The sequence below is a fragment of the Dermacentor albipictus genome, chromosome 7, assembly GCF_038994185.2.
Source record: "Dermacentor albipictus isolate Rhodes 1998 colony chromosome 7, USDA_Dalb.pri_finalv2, whole genome shotgun sequence".
Classification (NCBI taxonomy): Eukaryota; Metazoa; Arthropoda; class Arachnida; order Ixodida; family Ixodidae; genus Dermacentor; species Dermacentor albipictus.
Genome location: NC_091827.1, coordinates 5,919,712 through 5,946,359, shown reverse-complemented (window position 1 = coordinate 5,946,359; position 26,648 = coordinate 5,919,712). Strand labels below are relative to the sequence as shown.

At 42.4% G+C, this 26,648-nt stretch overlaps 1 protein-coding gene and 1 long non-coding RNA gene across 4 annotated transcripts in view; both read left to right on the top strand.

Moving 5' to 3' along the window:
- Positions 1 to 26,648, top strand: part of trh (PAS domain-containing protein trachealess) — a 602,053-nt gene that overhangs the window by 296,351 nt on the left and 279,054 nt on the right. The gene's annotated exons all lie outside the window — the stretch shown is intronic.
- LOC139047673 (uncharacterized) lies at positions 163 to 24,882 on the top strand. Its single transcript, XR_011507310.1, has 3 exons — positions 163 to 362; positions 3,527 to 3,719; positions 23,146 to 24,882. It is a non-coding gene; the product is annotated as an uncharacterized lncRNA (long non-coding RNA).

The following is a 26,648-nucleotide window of genomic DNA, read 5'->3' as shown; positions in this document are numbered from 1 at the left end:
GATTGAAATAAATAAATATAAAGAAATCTAGACGGACATATGTTAGAACTTTGTTTCGTTCCGTCCATATTTAAGCTCTTCTAGGTGGCGCCACAACAGCTCATCGAAATGCACCCGGCGCGAATTCGAATCCACAGCGAGATTTGAGCGCGGGAAGCTGCTGTGTGCCGGTATGCCGGGGTAGGCAATACAGCTCAAAATTTTCTGTTTGTACTTACGAGGCAGCAGTATTTGACAGAAAATAATAATACTTTGATGCTCTTCTCACGCCTACAAGCGAAGGCGGCGTGATTAACAACACAGCGTAATGCGCAACGGTGAACGCCAACGAACTCCACCACCAACCTGGACGAAGCATTTTGGTAAGCTTATATTCTATTTCTTGTTTGCAAAGTTTGTCGTAGGCAAACAATTTTTTTCTTTATTTCTAAAAGGATCGCATTTGACTTCGCTATCGTGAGTCTCGCGTCGTGAACAACGCCTTCTGCGATATCCAGAACGTATTCATGTGCTCAGTGCGCATGCATGATGTAAGACGATACTACTGATATGGAATAAGCAGAACTGTGTAACCTCTATGTCGTACAAGGGGGAAGAGGCGCGAAGATATTTCAGTTAAATAAAAACGACACGTCTTGTTTTTACTCGTCCTTTTGTTTTAGTTACTGTATATTTTGTTAATGTATCGTCATATGGTTTACCAGCCATGGCCGGACTTGGTGCTCTCGTTCTCGCGTGCAAATGTCCCGGTTTGCTGAGGGGGCACTGTGAGCAGCGCCAGACCTTACGCCAGACAGGGCGCGATTCCCCCGGTTATTGAGTCCCTGGCCAAAAACTTATTTCTGGTATAGGAAAAATTTTCACAGCTCTTCACTATACCCACCGTGGTTGCTTATAGTGGCTGTGGTGCTGGGCTGCTAAGCGCGAGGTCGTAAGATCGAATCCCGGCCACGGCGGCCGCATTTTGATGGGGGCGGAATGCGGAAACACCCGTGTACTTTGATTTAGGTGCACGTTAAAGAACCCGAGGTGGTCAAAATTATTTCGGAGTCCCCCCACTATGGCGTGCCTCATAATCAGATCGTGGTTTTAAAAGGTAAAACTCCATGATTTATTTTTTTTTTACATCCGCACTATGTGTCTTGATATGGTCTCCCTTGTTTAAGCGTGTTGGTACAAGCCTTTACCTTAGTTTTAGCTTTAAGATTTGATCATATTCTCTCGGTACGTAATGCATTTATATACAACAACCGCGGATAGAAGCTGCGACTGTTTGAGATCGTAGCGCCTTTCCTCTAAGTTGTAGTGATTAGATGTCATTGGAGATGTCTAAGGTTGGAAATGCTTTTTTTCATCCTTCACATTCTAGAATACAAATTTATACTAGGGTAATTAAAACTTGCAAAATGCAGTGTGAAACTTAATACTAAACTTTATTTATTCAAAGAAAATAAACGATATTTTCAATATCCCTCTATAATAGCATCATCATGCACTGTGGACACTGAACCGGTTCGAAGGCACAAATTGACTGAATGGATTCTTGTCTTGCTTTAGCATAACTCAGTTTGAGCATGAAAGAAAATGTACAGGTGACAGGAGGATGAGTGCTAAATTTCAACTGGTGTTATTCCATGACCCTACTGCACATCATATGCGCCACTCATAGCACACATGAGAAAAAGATTGAAACAACAACCTTACTAGAAGCATATGGCTGCAGTTCATTGAAAATGTGCCGACCAACTTAGAAAGTAAAGTTCCTTGTCTGATAAAGATAGGAGGGTGTACTCACGCACATCCTAATGTATTTGGCAATGGCATGCGCATCACTTGAGTGCGACTGCATCCTATGATGACACATTCTTTAAAAAAACTAGTTTGCATCCACAAGTCTTGCAATGCATGGCAAGGGACCTACTTCAATAACTTTTATGAAGGTTGTAACTATGCTTGCCCAAGCAATCATTGATACCCCTTCCCGTCTGTCTAATGTAGATGCCTTGCACGACAAGGGAAACTTGTATACCACAGCTCAAGTGCAATCAGCATGCCCGTTCATGTCTTTTTTCCAACCAGTGTGTCAAAAGTTGCGTAAAATACCGGCAAACATGCAATGACCAGTACGTCACTTGACATTTATTCTGCGATACTCTGCTATCTCAACTGCAGGTTGCCAAGAATTAAAAATTACCAGAGGACACTACTCGAATGGTGTTGATGGACACCTTGATGAGTGTTGTTCATGGCAGCCACTGCAAATATTTCTCGTTCAGTGTGCACGAACATGTTTCATTAGCTAAATTTTTAAATTTACCTAATCGATGAGAAGCGAAAAAGTTTTGTATGGTGGTTACAAATGGCCGGTAACAGCATTTAAAACAGCCTAGGATTTGTGAAGACTTCCTTTAACGAGAAAAAGCCCATGAAATAACTAAAAGGTGAAAATAAACTGTCCTGACCATGACAACGCTTCAGCGCACCAAATATTGCATCAAGCTCTCCGCAAACTTTGCTAAATAGTGGCACTGGGAATGAGCAGCTGCAGTTTTTTCTCGACATGTCAGTAGTTTTTGGTGTGCAAGTACAGTCCCTACCAAACACGAAGTAGCGCAATCATGGTAACCGTTCACTTTGTGAACCTTTACAAGACTGTGCCCCAGGTTTGCACATTGGTAATATATGCAGTATGCTGATGGCAATGTTTCCGTCTGAGACCACTTACATTACTGATGCGGGGCGCATTGTCACGTGAATTACTAAAGAAAAATTTGCGTGTTTTGTATTTTTTTTGTCGGAAAAAAGAAAGACCACACTTGACCTAGGTCGTTGTAACACTGTTATCGGTCATTTCTCGGCGTATTCCACAATCTTTGCATTGGCACCGTGTTGGATAAGTAAGAAAATAAACATTCGTTACAATTACATATTAACTGCTTGTTCACCACGAAAAAAAAAAAGAAACTTCAGTAGCACTAACATAAGTCTATCAAAATAGAGGGGGCGATGTTCATGGAAAGCACTCATTTATTTTTTTCTTGGCCACAGTTAGTTGTCACATCCAGTATGTAATTTAATGGTGGTTTTCGAGAAACATGTACAGGTTTCCTTCTTAGCTTCATGCTAAAGTAGGGTGGGTGAAAATTTTTCCTGTCATGAAGTTTACTTGCCTTGCAGGCTTCCGCAGAACTGATCTGCCATAATCAAATAGTGCTCTGTAAAGTAAACTAAGCAACACCTTTTCTTCATATGCCTGTATTTCACTCATTGACCTTTACCAAGCTACTCATGTAAACATGTATTTACTGCTCCAAAACGGGCAATTCATGCTCCAGTGTGTCAAATTTGCTGCTCTCAGAGCTGCTCCAAAACTTCTTTGACTGCTTCCATCCCTGCATGAGTGGCCCATATAATGTTTAACGAAATTATGACTGGCATCCCAGAAACTTCAACATGTTAGCATCCGTCTGCCAAAGTGCCTGCATCTCAACATTTTGGTTAGAACTGATCACTTTATTTGCTGCAGGACTGAAGCTGCCTCGATATCTACAATACATTGGATACTACGTGCAGGATAATGAATGGCTACCTGAACGATGCTTGAAGCGGCAAGCTCTACAGTATCACTTATGCTCCTTTCCATGGGTTGGCAAGAGGAACCGTGGCACACAGCTCCACAGGCACCTGTGCTCTTCACTACCTTCGGAGAAGATGCATTGGTATGCTGTACATATATTTGAGTGTGGGTTCCAGCTGCATCTCTTGCACTGTCATTTGATGTGCAGGCAGAGGAGTTGCCTATTGGGCAACTCCTCTGCCTGGGTGTTGGTTGTTGGGTGTTGGTTAAAGATACAAAAAGGAAGGTGCTTCTTTGAACACTGATGACCCTGTCCTCCACATATTTCTTTTCATTTTCTTGTTACCTTATTTTTGCTGGTTATATAAAGGTCGCAGGCAATTAAACCAAGAAAAGCATTGGTGTAATTAGCTGTGGTTAAAATTTAAATGTAGAAAATATTGAAAGAAAGTAATGAAAGCAGACAAAAAGACCTTGTCTCTGGTGGTGACTGAACCCAGAACCTTTGCAGTACACACGTGATGCGCTACCAATTGTGCTGACTTGGGTATTTATGTGTGGTATACGTGGCCCTGGGAGTGTTAGCCAGCGCCATTTAGAGCCGTGGTGGGCAGATGTGGAACATCCTTTTTTGCATGCTGGTGTCGTGTAACACCTGAACTGAAGTGAGCAGGCATGTGGTTAATAAACCCATGCATGCTACCTTGAGGCATCAAGGCTATGAGGTTTCAGACCCCCGCAAGAATGAATGAGAAGGAAAATGGGTTTCATTTTTTTAAAATCACGTCCATATAAAGCCAACAGGCTTTTCTTTGATAAAGGTGATTATTCTGCCATTTCACAGGAATTATTCGCTCATTTATCTGTTTTTGGTTATCTTTGTGAGAATTCTGATGTTGTACAAATGTAGTCTCTTTTTAAAACAAGTTACAGAACTGACGGAAAAGTATGTACCGAGTGTCCATTCAGTTGGGCTGAAAAACTAAGAAACCATGGGTGAAGCCTAGTATCCTGAGGTTAATAAGGAAAAGAAGAGTATATAACGCATTCAAAAGAACACAAAGCAGTTATCAGTTTAAGAAGCAGGTCAAAGTAACTAATGAATATAAAACTAAAGTTCACATTGGAAAGGGTCCGTATTCAATCGACTTAATGATAATATGAAAACAAATCCAAAGCTTTTTTGGAAATACGTAAGAGGATGCGGATCTGCCTCAACGGGAGTAAATGAAATTGTTCACCATCATAAGGTCCTATCCGATGATACAGCTAAGGTAGCTTGCTTTAATGATTTTTTTATTCTGCATTGCTTGCCCAAAACAACCTTTGGAAAATTTCATGTGAGAGCTGAGCCATGATGCAACCTGTCGAATTCAGTGTTGGTGGTATCGAATCATTGTTACAAAGTATAGATGAAACTAATGCCCCCAGCCCAGATGGTATTTCTCCCCGCATATTGAAGTGCTGTACCTGGCCAATCGCATCTTACCTATACCTAATGTACACTAGATCTCTTTCTACTGGAGTGCTGCCGGATGATTGGAAAATGGCACATGTAGTTACGGTTCATAAGGGTGGTCCAAAAAAATATGTAAACAATTATAGGCCTATCTCTTTAACATCCATTTCCTGTAAAATATTAGAGCATATTTTGTACAAAGAAATAATGTTACATTTATTACAACATAGAATATTAATTGATAATCAACATGGTTTTCGCAAGGGACTGTCCTGTACAACACAGCTAATTGAATTCTATCACGACTCAGTCGCTCAGGTGGATGAGAACGGGCAAAGTCATTGTGTCTTAGATTTTCGAAAGGCGATTGTCATGGTTTGTCACTCATTGCTCCTTCAAAAACTTCATGAGGCAAATGTTAAGGAGTGTGTAACTGGATTGCCAATTACTTGTCGCAGCATCGGCAATGCATAATACTGAACGGTGCTACTTCTCCTTGTGTCGAGGTCACATCGAGAGTTCCTCAGGGGTCTTTTTTTAGGGCTGCTTTTGTTCTTAGTTTCTATTAACAATATTCCTGCCGGGATATCTTGGCGTTTACGCTGGTTTGCCGACGACTGTATAGTGTATAAAAAAATAAAAAATAAACAGGACTTCATCGATGTGCAGGTTGATCTTACTAACATTCTCTTATGGTGTGAGAAGTGGAAAATCCAACTAAATAAAAAAAAATGTGTTCATCTGTTTTTAACGAAAAAAAGAAAATTATAGAAACGCGTTATTTTTTGAACACTGATATTATTGACCAGCAATATATGGGTGTGATGTTTTCAAGTGATTGTTCTTGGAACGCACATGTGAGTAATGTAGTTGCAAATGCTGCCAGAGCGCTAAATTTTATTCAGCGAAATTTGAAATCTTCAACTTTTGCCCTAAAGAATACTGCTTATATTTCATTCGTTCATCCGATCTTGGAGTACGCGTGTTGTGTTTGGGACCCTCATCAGAAAACCTTGATCGACCAAATCGAGAGAATACAAAACAGAGCGGGAAGGTTCGTTCGTGGGTGATACAAGCGGGAGGAGAGCTGCACTGCAATGAAAAGTGAGCTCGGATGGGAAGCGCTCTCGTCTCGCCCATGGAAACTGCGACTAAAATTGCTATTTAGCATATATAATAACAAAACCGGAAATAATAGAGACACCTATTTTAAACCACCGCACCATGTATCTAAGAGAACAGATCATGACTTTAAAATTCGAGAATACCAAACTAGAACGGACCTTTATGCTGTCATTTTTTGCCCAAACTGCAACAGAGTGGAATCGATTATCTTGTGACCAAGTGTGCTGTGCGAATGAAGATGTGTTTTTTTCGAAGTTGTAACCCCCCTGCTTGCACGCCCCCGGGCAGTGCGGGATAAATAATAAAGGCACTGAAGCCAAGAAAAGCATAGGGGTAACTAGCTGTGGTTGAAACTGAATAGTTGAATTCGCTCTGCGGCCATCTATCAAATTTCACTGCAATGCATTATCGTAACTCAATGGGCAGCCCATTTAAAAATTATAATTCAGAAGACTGCCAGAATTTCAACAAATGATCAGTTAGCAAGAATGAGAGTGCACGCCTTTCTAATATTCTGTGTATTTATGGCTCTTATTCGTAACTTTTCTGCTGTGTTATATCAGTGTTTTAATTCGGACCAAGACTGTGCTATAATGTAGCAAAGAGGTTACGGTCTAGTGGCAGAAATGTGCATGTTAAAGAGAGGGCAAATCATCTCGACATTGTTAACTGAGAGTTGTTTAAACTTGAGCAGCCTTCCGAAGTATACTTCTTTTGAAGTTGCTGCTCATTGAGTTACCCTGGTACACTGTGTCGTGTGAGCTACTGCAATGAGATGGTGCTTCGTACACGGTCATGTAAGATGCAGAACAATGCCTCGGGGAGAGTGGACCAGACTGTGTAAGCAGAGCCGGCATGTAGCCGTACGTGTTTTGCATATGCGACCTAGTAAACAGTCCCCAGTTAGCACTTATGTTTTGTCAATTATGTATGCTCGTCATCCGGCCACGACATGGAGGCAGCGGTGGGATACTCGACAACGCTGTGAGAAGTGCACCACGCAAGTAGAAGTCTACACATGCAGCGCAGTGCAGTGAATACGAAATTTTGCTACCCATGGCTTCGCCTACAGTTTCCACAGCCCAGCACGCAGCTTCGCTCAACTCGTTCATCATCGAACTGCCGGAAAAACTTGATTTTTGGCGACCCGAGGAGTGGAAACAGTGGTTCATGAGATGGGAGTGCTATAGAGCCATCTCCAGACTAAAGAAGCAATACGGCGAGACGCAAGTGAACACACTCATGCCATGGGTCGTGAAGCAGAAGACGTCCTAGCCTTGCTCAGGCGCTGTGATGCTGAGAAACTCGACTACAACACAGTAATGCAAGTGTTCATAAAAAATTTACTGCCACGGATGAACGTGTTATACGAGTGTGCAAAGTTCAACAGCCGGAAGCAAGACGCGCATGAGACAGCCGATATGTTCATCACTGAACTCATCAGAATAGCTGAAGCCTCTGAGTACAGTGCCCTGAAAGAGGAACTGATCTGTGATAGACTCGTGGTCGGTCCTACAGACGCACAGGTAAGTGAGAAGCTGCAACATAACGCCGAGCTTACTCTGGAAGCCGCTGTCAATGCTGCTCACAACATGGTGACAATCAAACAGCAGCAAAAGGACCTACGGCCACAGCTACAGTAACTTGAAGCTGTCGACACCATGCACAGCTTCTCAAAGAGCAAAGGAAAGTCAAATAATTATCGAAAAAACCAGTGTGACCAAAGTGCACAGACATGCAAGTGGTACGGTTCAACAGAACACCTATGGTTAACCATCACACACTATGTGCCCAGCGAATGGCAAAACATGCAGTGCGTGCAGTAAAAAGGAACACTGCTGCCGTATGCTTTTCTGCTTCCAAAAAGCAGAACAAAAAGCACATACCAAGCTGTTTTGGAAGAGGTTTACTTGGACAATTAACTGACCAACAGGATCCTGGGCCATGGAAAATCAATGTGATGGTCAATGGCTTGCCAGTGAAGTTCAAGGTAAACACTGGTGCAAATGTAACTGTAATGCCAACAAGCCTCTACGACGAACAAGTCATGGGCAACATGAAGCAAGCAAATGAACAGCTGCTCGGACCCAACTGGACCAAAATAGCAACGGTTAGACTTCACTGCGACCCTGTGCTGAAATGGCTGGTTGTGTCAAGAAGAAATTTATGTAATAGACTAGCTGCATGATGCACTTTTTGGCGTCCCGCAATCAAGTCCTTCAATGTCCTCCAAGTCTCCTAAAAGTAGCAGAGTCAGCAGGCAAGGTCAGTGACTCAGCCAACATTTTATGCCGCTACCTCTACCTGGCTACAGACCGATTACAAAATATCGCTACTCCTTGATGCCAAGCAGTGTGCTATTATGTACTCGAGGCGAGTACCTCTGCCCATGTTGCCGAGTGTCCAATGTGAGTTGGAGAGAATAGAAAGTCTGGGTATCATCATAAAGGTCAAAGAGACCACAGAGTGGCGTGCACCTATGGTAGTTGCGAAAAATAAAGGAGGCAAGCTTCAAATCTGCAGTGACTTTGGAAGGTTGAAATAGAACGTTCTGTGAGAACGAGTCTTAGTGCCCACCGTCGATGATTGCCTGGCCAAACTCGCCGGAGCTGCCTGGTTTAGCAAAATTGACGCTAGGGCCGGTTATTGGTTACTGGTTACCTGTGTCCTAGAGGTACAACACTTTCCTGACGCCAATTGGCCATTTAAGTTCCTCCAATTGCCCTTCGGAATTTCCACAGCAACTGAAGTTTTCTACAGGGAAATGCTAAGACCGCTAGAAGGCCTGCACGGCCAAGCCTGTCTGCAAGACTACATAATAGTGTTTGACCGCACGAAGGCAGAACATGATGCATGACTGCACAAAGTACTTCAGCGCCTGCAAGAAGCTGGCATCACCCTAAACACAGGAGAGTGTGTACTACACCAGCAGTAAAAAAATCTGGCCCCTTCGTTAACCCCCTTCTTCATTACATAATGCGGTTCTCGAATCTGGCGACATTGGTGCCTTCAGGTAGCATGTGTGGGTTTATTGACCAGTTGCCTTCCCCCAAAAAGATCGCATACTCGTGATGCCTGCGGCAGAAAGGATGCTCTACATCCCCCGCCAAGGTTTGTGAGTCGTGGCACTGGCTAACAATCCCAGGGTTAGTTCTAGTAGTAACATAAATATCCCAGAAAATGGATGGGAAGACGGTGCCATGGTAGCTCAATCGGTAGAACATCACACGCGTAATATGAAGATGTGGAATCGTTCCCGAACTGCGGGAAGTTGTTTCTTCATCCACTTTCAATTTCATTAATTTATAATTCTTTATTTCAATTAGTAAATACAAGTAATTTCCTCTGTGTTGTCCTTGGTATCTTTGTTTGTAGGTGTCTTATGATATGATTAATAAAAATCGGGCCCCTTGGTTAACCTGCTTTCTTCTCGTTCATAACATAACAAGGGTCTCGAATCCGGCAACATTGAAACCTTCAGTTGGCATGTGGGGCTTTACTGACCACTTGCCTTCACCCAAAAAGATCACGTAATTGTGACGCCTGCAGCAGAAAGGATGTTCCACATCCATCGCCAAGGTTTGTGAGCAGTGGTGCTGGCTAACACTCCTAGGGTTAGTTGTAGTAGTAACACATAAATACCCCAGGAAGTGGATGAGAAGACGGCGCTGCTGTAGCTCAATTGGTAGAGCACCGCACGCAAAATGCGAAGGTTGTGGAATCGTTCCCCACCTGCGACAAGCTGTTTTTTCGTCCACTTTCAATTCCATTAATTTATAATTTATTTCATTGAGTAAGTATAAGTGATTACCCCTGTGTTGTCCTTGGTGTCTTCGTTGGCTTCTTATGATATGATTACTAAACATCGGGCCCCTTCGTTAACCCCCTTTCTTCTCATTCGCCAGCAGTCTGTGGAATTCCTTGTACACATTGTATTGGCAAACGGTATCACTGCTGACCCTGAAAAGGTCAATGTGCTGTCAGGTAGCAGAACCAACAGACGAAGGATGTAGAAGTGTGTTTCTTCTTGGGATGGCCCGCCACCTGGTCTGTTTTTTCCAAGGCTCTCACAGCTCACAAAACCATTACATGATCTGCTTCACAGTGATGCTTAATCCATCAAAAGCCATTGACGACGATACCGGTGCTCACCCAGTACAACCGTTAGTCTTCTCACTGTGTCTGCATATGCATCATCCTACAGTCTTGGGGCAGTCCTACAAGAGACAGAAGATCGTAGGCTTGTAGTTGACTGTGCCTCAAGGTCCCTCTCTGACATAGAGACAAAATATGCTTGTATAGAGAAAGAAGCACTGGCAGTTACATGGGCCTGCAAGCATTTCCGCTGCTACCTGGTAAGTCTGCAGTTTCATGTAGAAAGAGACCATAAGCCGCTAGTGCTTCTGCTGTCATCAAACTACCTGGGTGAACAGAGTCCACATCTGCAGCGGGTCCGAATGAGACTGCTGGATTACCCCATTTCCCACATATTTGGCAAGGAAATATGCCCTGCTGACGTGCTCTCAAGGAAACTGCAGAAAGAAACAGGCAGTAGCAGCCCAGGGACCATCAGCGAGGCCATCATAGAACACGAAATTCTTACAATGGAACTGCCGTCTGCCTCCCAAGACTTGCTAGAGAGGATAAAGGCCATGCAAATGAATGATCCCGTTTTAGCAAGGGTCAGGGGCTACTGTACGTCATGGCCCAAACAAGTTGCTGCCGCCAGAAGTGCAGAGGTACGCAGAATTTATCCATGAACTGACACTGGTGGATGAAATTTTACTCAAAGGCAGTTACGTTATCATCCCACTGAATATGCAAAGTGATGTGCTTTAGCGCTTGCATACTGGTCGTCAGGTTCTTGGAAGATGTAAGGCTTGAGCCACTCAGTCAGTCTGGTGGCCAGATATTAACCAACACATCCAGAGTTATGTGTCAAAACGTCCTGTCTGTCAATAGCACTGTAAACCAGACACAGCCTGTGATACACACTCCACTTTCAGAACACCCATGGGAAGTGATTGGAATTGATCTCTTTGAGAATGGAGAGATTACCTCGTAGTGGTGGACTATTACTCGCGCTTCTTTGAACACATGAAGTTGAGGCATACTACCACACAGAACATAACTCAAGCACTGAGCCAGATCTTCGCTCACTTTGAGACACCAGCTATTATATGACAGGACAACGGTCCTTAGTTCGCTTTGGCACAATTCAGCATGTTCGTCAAGCAATGGGAATTATGCGATGTAACCAGTAGCACCTACTTACACCAGAGCAACGGTGCTGCAGAAAGAACTGTACAGATGGCTAAGCAGTTGCTCAAGAAGTCATCCAACATTCAAAAGGCTCTGCTTGCTCATCATGACCTCCAGGCAAAGAAGGGCTCACACTTGCTAACTCGTAGGAAAATGCCTCAGAACCGATGTGCCAGTGGCACCAAGAATGCTGAAGCCACTGGGGAACACTAGGACATTCAAGAAAAGAAGTGAAGCATATACGGTCAAGCAGCGCAAGTAATACGAGTGGCAACACAGGACTTTGGAAAAAGACCCTATTCAACCACAGACTGCCGTCCATATCCTGTCCGGTGCTGCAACAGGGACAGTAGTTGGGCCAGCTCACACTTAACGTTCATATGCGGTGAGCACAGCTAGTGGTCTCACTCGATGCACAAGTAAGCATTTGCAGCCATCGCAACCTGGAGCATTCACAAGAAGTGGACTAAGAGTTCGAAGAGCACGTGAGAAGTAAGAGCTCCAAGTCTGCTCAACTTATGGCTGGGGCCACTCTAAAGCAAGGGAGATGTGTGCGCCACCGCAACAAGATGGCGCTACGTACACCATCATGTGAGATGTGGAACGATGCCTCTGGGAGAGCGGCCCAGACCATGCGAGCAAAGCCAGCATGTAGCCTTGCATGCGTTGCATATGTAACCTATTATACAGTTGTCACTTAAAAAAAAGTGTATGCTCGTCACTTGATCACGACACATAGCTTCCGACAATAGCGGAAGGTGCATTGTCCAAAATTTCTAGATATGCTTGTGCCACTTCATCCTTCAATACATATGAGAACAGAAATCTTTTAAAATAAAAATCGATGCAACATAAAATGAGCGAAAATCCGTATAAGCCAGTTTGTTGTGTAGAGTAGTGGATGTCAAATAAGGAAAAAAAAAGGCAGACTGTAAATGCAAGGGATTGACAAGGCGAGGTTTTGAGTTGTGGTAGAAGGGGAGAGGAAAGGGGCTACTCATGTTGGGTTCTTTCAGGAGTTGAGATAAAAACCAGAAACACAAAAGAATTTACATGCAGTGGTAGGCACTGCCAATCCAGTGTGCCATGTTTTCTAAGAAAGCAGGACCTATTCATATAATCTCTGGAAGTTCATAAAAGAGGGGGAGGGATGAAGGATTGCAAAGAAGGGAACAGGGTCAAACAAATTGAGGTGAAGCAACCTGTGTAAACCGAAAGCAAAAAAACATTCATACACATACTTGTGAGAAATAGAAAAAAAATAAGAAAATGAATAATTACACAGTCACTCCCACTCTTTGATATTAAGAGCTTATGATATCAGTTGTGCATTCGTGTTTCTACTCCCAAAAATATATTTCAAGTGAGGGATGACAAGTGCATGTGTTACAATGCTCACCTACATTGGTCTTCCTTTGTTTTTATATTCTGCAAATGTTCTCTTGCCCTTTCATCAGTGCAGCGTCCAATTTTGCTTGTGTAGAGCTTACCAGAAGTAAGAGGTTATTTGATAAACCATTCAAGTGGCACAATTCATGAACGGTGTTGCATGCCTTTTGTTAAAAACAGCTGTATTTTTACACTCAAGCATGGGAACAAAGCTTAGATGGCTTCTTCGGAACCAGCGACACAAATGGTGCCCCATATTTGTCATCAAACTTCTTCAGTCAGTGCAACTGCTGTGCTCTGAGGCAGTGCCTCTGGCTGCTTCAAACTGCGCGCTTTTGTCTTTTGCTGCTTTCAACTCCTGAAGTTTTTGCAGTAGGAATTCTGAGATTCCGATGATGAGTGAGGGAGGCCAGCTGCTATGAACCTGCCAACCTGAGCACAAAAGCTATTGCGCATTGTGTGAATACACATTTTTAGAGCCCATTCAAGGCACATTGGGGCAATAGTTGGTTTAACATGGGTGTAGGCTGGTTCATACAGTAGCTAACCATTCTTTGCTCTTGGTTGGTAACTTCGGGAAACATGCTTTAGGGTGACCATCAAATGTTTATCTAAGATATGCAGTGCATTGACAATGGTTTAATGAAGTTGAGTCTGACGAAGTCTTGTCCGGTTAGGAAGAGTTAAGGGAAAAAACAGAACTGACACTGACCAAGGTGAAAAATTATCTAAAGCATGTGGGAGCTTTGCTAACAATGCTTTCGCCATGCGTGTCTCATGTGTAAAGGTTAGTGCTTTTCCATGCTCGTTAAAAAGATTTCAAATGTAATCTACTGTATTCTCATGTGTCATATTGGAGTTAGGTTGTAAAAGAATTAAGATATCGATGTATCTAAAAACACTTAGAACCATGGCCTTGTCAAATATGTAGTGATGTAATGTCACAAAGCACAGGAGCATTGTGATCATCACACCTCAATACCCCTACTGCAAAAGCTTAAATTCCAAATGCAAAGAAATTTCACTTTTGCTAAATTGGTAATAAATGAGTAGTAAATACTACTGTAGTGATCTTGGCAAAGCTGCGGGGCTGGTAACTGTCTAATTTTCGTTTTGGTATTCTTTTAATAGTGTATTAGCAGATGACGCATGAACCTGGTGGTTAGTGGCTATGACGAGAGTCCACATCACCCGCCGTGGTTGCTCAGTGGCTATGGTGTTAGGCTGCCGAGCACAAGGTCGCGGGATCGAATCCCGGCCACGGCGGCCGCATTTCGATGGGGGCGAAATGCGAAAACACCCGTGTACTTAATTTCCGGAGTCCTCCACTACGGCGTGCCTCATAATCAGAAAGTGGTTTTGGCACGTAAAACCCCATAATTTTTTTTTTTTGAGAGTCCACATCGCCTCCAGGTTTTTTATCACACTGCAGGCAGCTGCAGGTGGTCCCTTATCTCGTAGGCCGAACTAAGGAGCCCTGCAATCTGAGTCATGCTTCACTGCCAGTTACTGGTAATTGTGGCATTCATTTCAGTCTCGCTATCAAGAATGCTAGAAGGCTGTTTTGTATTTACACTGTTTGAATCATTTTTTACGCAGCCCTAACTTTTGTTGTAGTTGGGCTTTAAGGGCTTTAAAACAGCAAAAGCCAGCAGTGCACACACTTAAAAGCAGCTGAAGCAGCTGGAAGTACTGCCTCATGAGCACCAAGTGACGCACTCACTGCAGAAGGTTGCCTGCAAGCATGGGCTCTGAGTTGTGCTGTTTGATGTTGTACTGCTAAGCCTGAGGGTGAATGATCAAATTGTAGGTGTGTCAGCTGCATTTTGATAGGTGTTAAAGGCATGTGTGCTGTGCATTCATTGTATGCACAGTAGAGTAACCAAGGGGGTCAAAATTAATCCAGATTCCCTCGTACTTCATGCCTCATAATCATATTGTGGTTTTGGCACATAAAACTACAGAATTTGGTTCAATTTATTAGTTGGTGCTCTTTGATTTTCCATTTCTCTAATTTTCTTGCTTAGAAAAGCTCTGTTCTTGCTACAAATGATCAATTTATTATTATGAAAGGCTAACCTTCAATCTAACTTAACTCATTATTTTCCTTTAGTGTCCCTTTACCGTGCATTAAAAGCATGGAACACTAATACTTTTGCATTAATTTTTATTTGACTCGTGCTCAACAGCTAGATGGCATAGAAGCTGAACTACTACTGTGGGCTTCAAGTTGATAGGTTGCCATATAAAAGCTTGTCTTCTTTTAGAGATAAAAACACTTGAGCCTAGTTTTCTGTCTTTAGATAGACTACTGAGAAAGGCAAACATCGCTTGCATGATAGATAAGTGATTAGTTAATTGTGCTCAGTTTTTGCCCCCACCCCAAAAAAGGAAAGTGAACATAATTGTATATTTTAGTTGCAGAACTTGAAACTAGGAAGCGAAATGCACTTAACCATTTCCCTACTGAGGATGAGCAAGGCTTGTCATTTAAATTTGTGCCTGTACAACTACAACTAAGGCTGCACTGGGTCTATCAGAAGTAAAACCATAAAGTTCTGCTTTGCTGTTCATAGGGTTGGCTCCACTACGCACTTCTTTTTAATGCATGATGATACCACAGGGCAGTATGTTTCTATACTGGCAGCCAACTTTTCACAATGATGTCATCATCTTGTAGAAGCTCTGATTGAGAACTCCCGGAGTCAACCTCACAAAACAAAAAATGCAAATCCCTAGCTACTCACGTCATGGCTTAGAAATAAAAATTAAATTCAAGGGTTTTGTATGCCATAACTACAATTTGATCTTAAGACATGCTGTAGTGTGGGACTTCAGATTAATTTTGACCATCTGGGGTTCCTTAACATGTACCCAATGCACGGTACACAGGTATTTTTGCATTTCGCCCCATTAAAATGTGGCGGCGCTGTGGCTGGGATTCAAGCCCTTGGGCTTAGTAGCGCTGCACCATAGCCACTATGCCCCCACAGCGGGTATGTTATGGCTGGTCACTTGCCAGTTCTCTATGTGCATTCTGCTAACTGCTAAAAGTCAAAAGCCAACAAGGAGACACTTTGTGTGCTAAAAACATCCCTCAGGTGATCGGAAAAGATGCTCTTGAAGGGAAATCAAGACATGGTGTAAATACTGCTGCATGGCACTGTGCAATATTCATTGCTTTGGTCTTCAGAACAGTCAAAGCCAAGTTACACGGGCATTCATCAGTTATAGTATTGCTGTTTTGGAGCAAAGAACACATCTTTTCAGCTAAACTATTTCCTTCGCTTCTAGTAACCCACCTGAACCAGCAGAAGTGTGCTATATGCGACAAAGATAAAATATATAAAAGATACAAAGAACTTTTATGTCCCTGTTATATAGCTCACATTGTATTACCAGCATCGTTTGGGCTAATAACATTACAGTGGACAACATATATTATGGCAGAGCTTCTGCTTAAGCTACTAAGTCAGACATACTAGTAGACATATAGCGCGCAGAAATGGGCACAAAGAAACACATTGAAAGTGCTGGCACCAAGTACCACCCGATTTTATTCTTGGAGGGAGTGCAATTATAGCCACATTCACTCTTTTTGGGATAGTGATGAGTCTGACTGGTCCAGTGATTTCATTTTACCTACTCAGTGCCATGTACAAGCGGCAATGTTTTCATCAGCTTGGTGTGAGTGATGTCAATTTCTGAACAAAATGATATCTGAGGGTGCAGTGAGCAGAAATTGGGCGGAAGTTGGTTTCCATGGGTTTTAAAAATGACCGTGCAAAGTGAGGTGGCTGCAGTGACAAAGGTTGCCTGTCCAGTGCAAGAATCCCAGATCATATCAAAACGTCATGTATTTGTTCATTTGAAGTAAAGAATAGAAGCTGGAAAGCTAAAAACTCATGTTTGAAGCTTCAACTTAATACTAATGATTGGGAGCAATATTTGGGCCCCTAGTGACCTGTTTAGAAAAAAACACTTTTTTTGCTTACTACTCTGCGGTTTACTTATCGTGCCGCACCTGCAATAACATATAAGAAGCCAACAAACACTTGCACCAAGAACAACATAGGGGAGCTTACTTCAGATTAAATGAAATAACGAAACAATAAATTAATAGAAATGAAAGTGGATGAAAAGACAACTTGCCGCAGGGGAGGAACGATTCCACAACCTTCGCATGTCGCGTGCGATTCTCTACCAATAGAGCTACTGTGGCGCCGTTTCCCGTCCACTTTCTTGGGTATTTATGTTTCCTTGTAGAACCCTGCGAGTGTTATCCAGCGCCACGACTCACAGACCATGGCGGTGGACGTGAAACACATTTTCTGCCGCAGGCGTCACGAGAACGTGATCTTTTTTGGGTGAAGGCAACCGGTCAAGAAACCCACACATACTACTTGATGGCATCAATGTTGCCGGATTTGAGACCTTCGTTATGTAATAAATGAGGAGAAAGGGGGGTAACTGGGGGCCCAATCTTTATTAGTCATATCATAAGAAGCCAACAAACACCGACACCAAGGACAACATATGGGGAATTACTTGAGCTTAATAAATGAAATAACGAAAGGCTAAATTAATGGAAATGAAAGTGGATGAAAAAACAACTTGCCGCAACTTATGGGATCGTTCCCTACCTGCGGCAAGTTGTTTTTTCATCCACTTTCATTTCGATTGGTTTATCGCATCGTTATTTCATTTATTAAGCTCAAGTAATTTCCCCTATGTTGTCCTTGGTGTCAGTGTTTGTTGGCTTATGATATGACTAAACAAAATTGGGCCCCGCAATTAACCCCCTTTCTTCTCATTTATTTCTTCTCTATTGGTAGAGAATCGCATGCGAAATGCAAAGGTTGTGGGATCGTTCCTCACGTTCGGCAAGTTGTTGTTTTATCCACTTTCATTTCCATTAATTAATCATTTTGTTATTTCATTTATTAAGCTCAAGTAATTTCTCCTATGTTGTCCTTGGTGTTAGTGCTTGTTGCCTTTTTATGATATGACTAATAAAAATCGGGGCCCTCGGTTAACCCCCTATCTTCCTGGAAGAACATGTTTCATGGAGGATAAAAAAAAGTACGCTTGACTTTCTTCCAAAATATGTGCTTCATATAGACTGTTTCTGCATCCTTGTCTGTTTGCAACCTAAAAACATGAAAGTCAGCTAATAAAAGACAGCAGAAAGTTGTAAACAAACTGCGAATATTGCAGTAAGGAAACTCTTCACAAAGAATAGCTCATAAAAATAGTTTGGAAATTTCGCTGGTTTTCTGAAAATAAAATTGGCATGGAAAAGGTTAATCTTGTATGGGGCACTAAGAAAAGTAGCGAAACAAATTACCGTATTTATTCGAATCTAGGCCGATAGTTATTTTTTTTTCAAATAATCATATTCCAAACTCTAGGGTCGGGTTAGATTCAAGGATTTAAAGAGAAAAAAAACACTTCAGTTTTTCATTGAAACTGCTAAATATGGTACACAGCTAGCGCCATCTAGAAAAGTCAGTATCGCAGCCGCTACTAGCCATGCCAGTAGCCAGCCGTACACAAGTGAGGTTGCCATTTTGACCTGTGTTGTGTCGGCCGTATCAGTGTGCGGCGTGGTGTTATTGCTATGGCACCAAGCAGGTGACACTACAGTGCCGCTTTCAAGCGAAAAGTTGTGATAGCTGCAGAGGCATCGTCAAACCTTCAAGCCGAGCGGGACTTCGGCGTCGACGAGAAAAACGTCCGTCATTGGAGGGGACGACAGCAGCTCTTTGTGTGCGCCGGTACGAGGATGGCTTTTAGCGGACCAAAGAAAGGCCATTACCACGAAGTGGAGACAGTTTTGGCCAACTTTGTCTGGACGCAGAGGCAGCTGCCCTTCCAGTGACAACAGAAGTGCTCCATGCAAAAGCTAGGGAGCTTTCGAGGGAGCGAGGCCTAATGCCAAAGGATTTCAAAGCTAGCCGGAGCTAGCTTCAGAAATTCATGAAGCGCTTTGGCTTCAGCCTCCGACGTCGCACTTCAATCACCCAGAAGCTGCCAAGCGATTTCGAAGAAAAGCTGATAGCTTTCCAGTGCTACGTGCTGCGAAAGAGAGAAGTGGCAGGCCACAACCTTCGGCAAATCGGCAACGCCCACCAGGCGGCTGTGTATTTTGATATGCCAGTGGCATACACAGTGAATGAAAAGGGTGCCAAGGAGGTGAAGGTGTGCTCTGCGGGCTACGTCAAGCAGTGCGCAACTGTGATGCTGTGCTGCACAGCTGATGGACATAAACTCCCTCCTTATATATTTAAAAGGAAGACCATGCCTGCTCAAGAAACTTTCCCAAGAAATGTCATTGTGCAGGTAAATAAGAATGGATGACCAGTGCGATTGTGGAAGAGTGGGTTAAGATTGTGTGGCGATGGCGTCCAGGAGCCCTTTTGACAAAGAACTCGCTCCTTGTTGTCGACTCCTACCGTGGGCACTTGACCAACAATGTGAAGGCTGCACTCGCACAAGCGAACACGGACCTCGCTGTCATACGGGGCAGCATGATGAGCCAGTTGCAGCCACTTGATGTCTGCATCAACAAACGTTTCAAGGATCGTCTGCTGAAATATTACACGGACTGGTGGACTGACGAAGACCACATGCTAATGGAAACGGCCGCATCAAACGTGCATCGCTATCGCAGCTGGTGGGCTGGGTAGCTCAGCCTGGAATGACATCCCAGGCACATTGATCGTGCACGCCTTTAAAAAGTGCAGCATATCTAATGCACTGACGGTACCGAAGATAGTGCACTGTTTGAAGGTGACAGGGACAAGGGACACAGCGAAAAGTCTAGCAGTGACGACAACGTTCAATGAGCTCTGCACGTTCAGATTCAATAAATGCTGTTTGCATTTTGTGAATGCTGTCCTCGCTTTTTTTGTTCAGCCTACATTCGAGGTAGTATATTTTTTTGTTGGCTTCGAACTTTAGGGGGTCGGCTAGAATTGGGGTCGGCCTAGATTCGAGTAAATATGGTAGTCACCTAACGCAATGTGTGTAATGAATCTAGGGTAAATGCTCTACAAAAAATTACATGTTTTTGATGAGAGAGAGAGAGTAAAACATCTTTATTAATAATATTTGAATGGCAAGAGCAGTGTGGGAGGACTGCTCTCGCCATTCAAATATTATTAATAAAGATGTTTTACTCTCTCTCTCTCGTCAAAAACATGTAATTTTTTATAAAGCATTTACCCTCGATTCATTACACATTGCGTTAGGTGACTACCGTATTTACTCGAATCTGACAAGAGATGGTGATTATTTTTTGACACATGTCGATCTTTGTTTGCTAATGTGGAAAACCTCAATCACGTCCTTCTCAGCTCTGTCAGGGCTCTTTGCAACTAACCTTATGTGCTGGCTGGAAGATAGGGAAACACCCATGGCTCATATGTGCAGCCAGATGGCTACTGTAGTTATTCTTCATGCAAGTTCTGGGTTCACCAACTCCCTCATTGAAACACTGATAATGGTTATGGTTAGTAATACTCGTTTCCATCCAAGAGCAAAATCAGCTTGTAGTTGGTGCTGGTCCGGTTGATGGGTCTTTCTCCTTGTTTTTTCATGCTATCATACTTCTAAGAATAAATAATCTTGCATACTATTGCTGAAAGCTGGGAGAGTTGGTTATTGGCATTAGGAAACAGTTGACTATAAGATGAAGCACATGAAATGCACAAGATGAGCATTGCACATGAACTTGGTTTAGTATATGAGTGCGATTATATGCATGCATGAAAGGCTCACATTTGCAGCAAGAGTTGACTATATGCGACATATAAGATACATCACTCATTCTATTTTGCGTGTACCATACATCTTTTTCAAGTAATCAATTTTTCTATTCGAGATTTCAATAGAAGGTGTGCTGTTGCATTTATCGGTTTGTCTGGAAAGGCCCTTATATATCAGTGTACACTTTTAGCCTTATATCTTCTGAGTATTTTGTGCTGTTGTATTTTGCCATGTATTGACATCTTTTACAATGTCCTGCAAGTTTTTCAGACCTTGCTAACCTGCGCAGAATGCTCAACCTGTCTTTGGGGCACCTTTGAGTGCATTTAATGCCTTCAGCGGAAAGTGTTACGTAGGATAAACCAGTATTTGTGTTAATGGCAGGCTGCAGGAGCATCGTGCACAGATGTAGATGGTAACAGTATGTGGATATCTCGCAAAACATTGCAAAAGATGCCAAACTGTGCCAAAATTTGACTGTACACATGCACTTTGCAAATATAAGGCAGGGAAGTGCAGATTTGCATACTAGGCCTTTTCCATCCAAGAAACCAATAACTGCATTAACAAACCTTCTACAGGGGTCTTGAATAAAGAAGTTGGTTACTTGAACAATATGATGTATGACATGGGTGCATCATGAATCACAGTTTATATGTTGTGTATTGTGAAATTTCCTGCAAATGTGTCGTTTTTATTTATGTAGTCATTGTTTAGTGAGGTCATTTCATTTCCCACACCCATTCTCTGCACATCATGTTGGTATTTTGTTTTGTCTTAGAACTGTAATTATGTTTCATAAAACCTTACATTGCTAAAATTTGACTTTGGGGCAGTTTGGTCTTTTCATCCACGTTCTTGTTTTTGTCATTTCCCTTACCATGTAAGCATTTTTCTGGAACACTTGCAGTATTTCGTCATGCTCCTGCGTTTAGAAGCCAGATGTCTGTCTCTGAGTAGCCCAAACCACTTGAAGCATGCAAATCTGATGCATCCTCAATGGAACTCCATAGTGAACGTATTGCTAAAATATTTTTCAGGGGATGAAGCACTTCTGTAACTGCCGAGTTTTGCAGCAATAAAGAAGCAGAATGCTTGCATCTGTGTAATCTGTATTTAACTTTCTTTGTATCATCTTTTATCTGACTGTCTGTCAGCATGGTAACATTGCATATTGTCTTCTTTCTTAGCATTCATAGGTTCCAAATTGCTCCTTACATTTTCTGCAATATCCTTCACCAGAAGAACAACTACCAGTTCACCTAATTTACCACTTTTACAGGCAACCAATTACCCATAATAGTAGTGTAATGCCCATTGCTTAAAAGCTCCTAAACAATTTTGCACATCTGAAAGTTTCTTGAATTCATGCACGCAGGTGCTGTTTGTAATATGGCTGAATGCTCAAGTGATTGGTTTTTCAGGCCAATGTGAAAGAAAAACCCCAGTACCTGTGTCGCTTTATGATGTTGACCTGTATTTATTACGTTGGTAAACTGTGTGCACTCTGAAGATATGCGCATTACTGCTGGTGTTTTGTATTATCTGTGTATAATAAGACAATACATTGTATTATCAAGAACACATTCATTTTATTAGTTTTTTAATGTGTTGTCATTTACTTTCATTGTTAGTACTGCTAGGCATCCTAATACCTAATTAAAGAGCTTCTGCAGATATAGAGTTGATTCAAAATTTCAGAAACTTTAATCATGCAGCTATAGGTTCTTTTAATGATAAGCTCTTTCTTCAATACAAAATAGTGGTTCCTAAATTGGTTATTCGTACCTACAAACCACCCTAGCTGGATGAAAATACTTTTCAGAAACTGCTCGAAGGTCTATTATATTTAATCAAGTCAGATAAGAAGATACTCTTTGCAGATACGTAACATTAATGGTCCATCTCAATTAATGAAATATTCTGGAAAGCCTTGTGGTCATTCATAGAAACACTTGTTTGTAGCTTTTTCAGTGCCGTAATGTTTCAGCCTTAGTCTACAAGATAACGATGCTCACACGATGTGAAATTTTCACAAAGTATTCTGTGTGTGCGTTCTGCAACATAAAAGGAAGAGGTCTGAACACTGGCCAAAATAGTTTAAAATGGTTATTTGCATTTTGGCTCCCCCTGGGAGTCTTGTTCACAAGGCTCCCGTGATGGAGCCAAAACTTAAATAACTATTTTAAGCCATATTGGTCGGTGTCTGGACCTCTTCCTTTTAGTATGCATCATCCCGACCAGACGGGCTTTTGTCATACTCTCGACTTCATCCAGTCTGCAACTGTACAATGCGTTCGTGTTGTCCACTTCTCTGCTCTTGTGTCTGCACACCTCACCTTTTTTTTTGCATAATGAATCCTTAGCAACTAGATCAGCTTTCTGTCCTAAGGTACAATGGGCTGTAATTTTTCCTAAAATCTGAGGTGGCCAAGATACACTTGGCGTGATAGCATTGAATGGCCCAGCACTGTTGAATAATTCGTGATGCTGTGTTTAAATATTCATGTGGTGTCAGTTTGCAATACAATAGTACATAATCTATTTACGTTTGGTTTTTCAGGATGCTCCCTATCATGCACTGCCATCTCAACAGTACCATGGCTTTTTGTGTGGATTCCTTCCATTTTGAATGCCACCACTGCTTGCACAGCATCACAGCCTGCCTGCCTTGATCTTGCTGAAGAAGAAAATACAAAATGCCTATTTTTTTAAATGCGTGCATGGCTCCACGCAAGACACCACCTGGCGTCGGGGTGTTGGGGCTTTTTGCAGAGAAAATGTTTGTAATAATGCCTTGTGTGTGCCCTAGTGGCTAAATGTTGGCCTCTTTGCCTGTGTAAAAATTTCACACTTATGGATACTGTTAAGGGTTCCTGTATTATTGTTATTACTTAGTTTCCTGTTCAGGATTCCTGTATTGGAAATTTTTGTTTCATTATAAAACTAAAAATTATAGTTGAATTGCTGCTTTGTGTGATATGCAATATTCAGCCGAAGGTGGTCAGCAGAGGTCGAACAAGCGTTATATCAGGTGGAGAAATTTTTTTGAGCAGGGGACTTCTTCGTTAGGGTAACAACTGTTTTCCTTGGCATTATTTATATAGTTCACTTTTCTCCACTTCATGGATATCCAGCAAAATGACTGAGTGCATAGGGAGGGTGAGGCAAGTTTAAATGCTCAACATGGGGATTTAGTTAGGATAGCAAGGTGTGTAGAAGTAGGGGAGTTTGGGAGGTTGCTGACACCGATTTCTATGAGTGATCTTGTTGTTTGTGTCAATGTCGGTTATATAATGCGAGGCGTCTTCTGAGGCAAGAAACTTTGAAAAAGCTCCTTATAGCTGTGGAAATTCAGTACGTGCCCCCTGGGGCTACCATGGGTGTGTTACTGTGGCCATTGGTTATCACTTGGGGCCACTGGGTAGATGCAGCTCTTCAACGAACTTTTTTGACACAAACTTGTGTATGTACACTGGGTGTGTGCCACTGCATGTGTGCCACTCTTTAATGGACCTCTTTGATGCTGACTTAGGTCATGGGGCATGACAACACGAACCTACGTAGCGGCATCTGTGTATGCATGTAAGTGAGCTGAAATTGTTTGCTTGGATTTTCTTTTCCTGACGACTAGTCCTCTTGTTGAATTTAATTCAGCCTGAGATATCACCTGTTTGACTGCTGTTATCACATTATGCCCCATTTTGCTGTGAACTTGTCATGTTCTCTAGCTGGCAAGCTTGAATTTCAGGTACTGCACAGTGCTAAGGAAATTGATTCAGAGTGGGTGGTACTACCTCGGCTTTTCTTTGCAGCTGCGTGTTACATGAGAGAATAAGTTGTATGTAGATGTCTATTAGAAATAGCATAGGTATTCAAAAGTACTTTCATTATGTTCTAGGTCATTGGTGCTGTCTGGCCTCCTTTGCATCATTTTTTGTAGCATGCTTGTTTACGTGCAAAAACAAATGTGGCCTGTTCTAATGCCTGCAAGGACTGCCCAATAGCTCATGTTTTGAGCCACTCAATTTCAGTCTTGGCTGCACTTGTGGATTTTCAACATCACTGAAGCTTGCAATATGCTTGAATTTCCTGCCAAACTGGTTTGCTTGTTTGTATCCAATTTATTGAATTATTTCACTTTCATTATGCTAATAGTCATTGATTGTAATATTATGCTGGCACATTTGATTCTGGAACTGTAATAAATTTCCAGACATTTTATTGCTTTGTCATAATTTTTGCACCTCGTTAGACACAATCTACTAAACACACAAAAAACTCCCTTCAACCTCGTAAAATTCCCAAAAGGTGCATAATAAACTCCCGACCTACCTGTAAAAGCTCTAATAAAGAGCTAAAATGCACTCCCAAAACATCTGTTTAAAACTCCCTTAATAAAACAGCTCCCTAAAGCTGTAAAATTAACTCCCAAACATTCTCTTATATATTCCCATAAAAAGCAAAAATTCAACTCTCATAATTAACCATAATTGCTCCCTTAAGCAAAGCTCCCAAAATATGGGAACAGTTGCTCCCATGTTTACACCTAAGCACTCCTACAAGGAGGCAAAATAATTTCCCAAAGGTCTCCTTCAACACTCCCTTAAGAAGCCAAACGTTTCCGAAAATGTACGTAAGGACTCCCATCGTTTCTCCTATAAATTCCCATAAGCAGCAAAATAAAATACCCATGTCAACTTGTAAAAGCTCCCAAAGCTCCTCATAAAAAGTTCCATAGTGCTGGTGTCCAAAAGAGGAATGAAAAACTCCCAACGTTCCCCATAAAGACTCCTGCAACCGCTCAGGGGTTGGTGTTTAAAGGAGAATTCAAAAACTCCCATAATTCCCCATAAAACCACCAAACACAAGGAGGTGAAAAAAAACTCCGTTCGAAGGGAGGATCTTGTCCTCCCTTAAGGGCTTGAGTTATGCAACGAGGCCAAAACTCCCTAAAAGGGTCAAACCTGTTTACAGTGTAGCGTCGGTAACGTTGCCAATAGTTGTATAAGTTATGTTTTCTTTCTACTGACCTTTCGCTGCCTTAGTAAACAAATGTCAAAATACATTTGTACGAAGCATTTCAATGCTCTGCGGACATGAAAATTTTGAAAATGTATAGTAATAATAAGGGTGGTCATAAAAAATAAAGATACGTGCCCGACGATGTCGATCTGGTTCTCTCGACCGTTTCTTCCTTCGCATACCCTTGTTCGGCGGATACTCGGTGTCCTCGTAATTAATGCTGAAGTACTGAACATTTTGGAGCTGTGAAGCTTGTGGCGTACTCGATCGTTTTGAGAGAACCATCCGTACAACGCGGAGTGTAAATGATGATGAGTGAGATGCATTAACGCCGTGATGCGAAGACTGAGAACGAATTCCGTCCCTCTTGACTAAGGTTCGACATCAGCCTATAGGCAAATGACTGGGACATGACAGGATTTGGCTTTACCGCCTACAGGAGTCGACATGCCACTGAGAATACCAGACGCGAGGAGGACAGCTTACCCATTTGCTGGAGGGTTTCGAACCAATTACCCCCCGTAGCCATCGCGGGCGCTCTAACTACTAGGCATGGCTGCGGTGATCTTATCGAAATGACAAGATTTGGTCCGTGGCAAGCAACGTGTGAGTGAGTGAGTGAGTGAGTGAGTGAGTGAGTGAGTGAGTGAGTGAGTGAGTGAGTGAGTGAGTGAGTGAGTGAGTGAGTGAGTGAGTGAGTGAGTGAGTGAGTGAGTGAGTGAGTGAGTGAGTGAGTGAGTGAGTGAGTGAGTGAGTTAATGTGGTCTTAGAGACGTTGGAGTGACGCTTGTCATTACTTTCGAAGCCACATCGAGTACATCTCCGATGCGCTGAATGAGGAAAAAAGGAGGCAGTCTCATAAGCGGCGGAACCTGTTTCAATCTCATAAATCTTATAAATGTTTAAATGCCATAAATAAGAAGGGTGGCCAATTCACCCCTCTCCCCTCCCCCTCAAACGGCTGACTACTTTCCTAAAGGAACGTTTGTATTTTTCCTATCGAAAAATTTTGACTGCTAAAGACCAATGGTGATCGGTTGC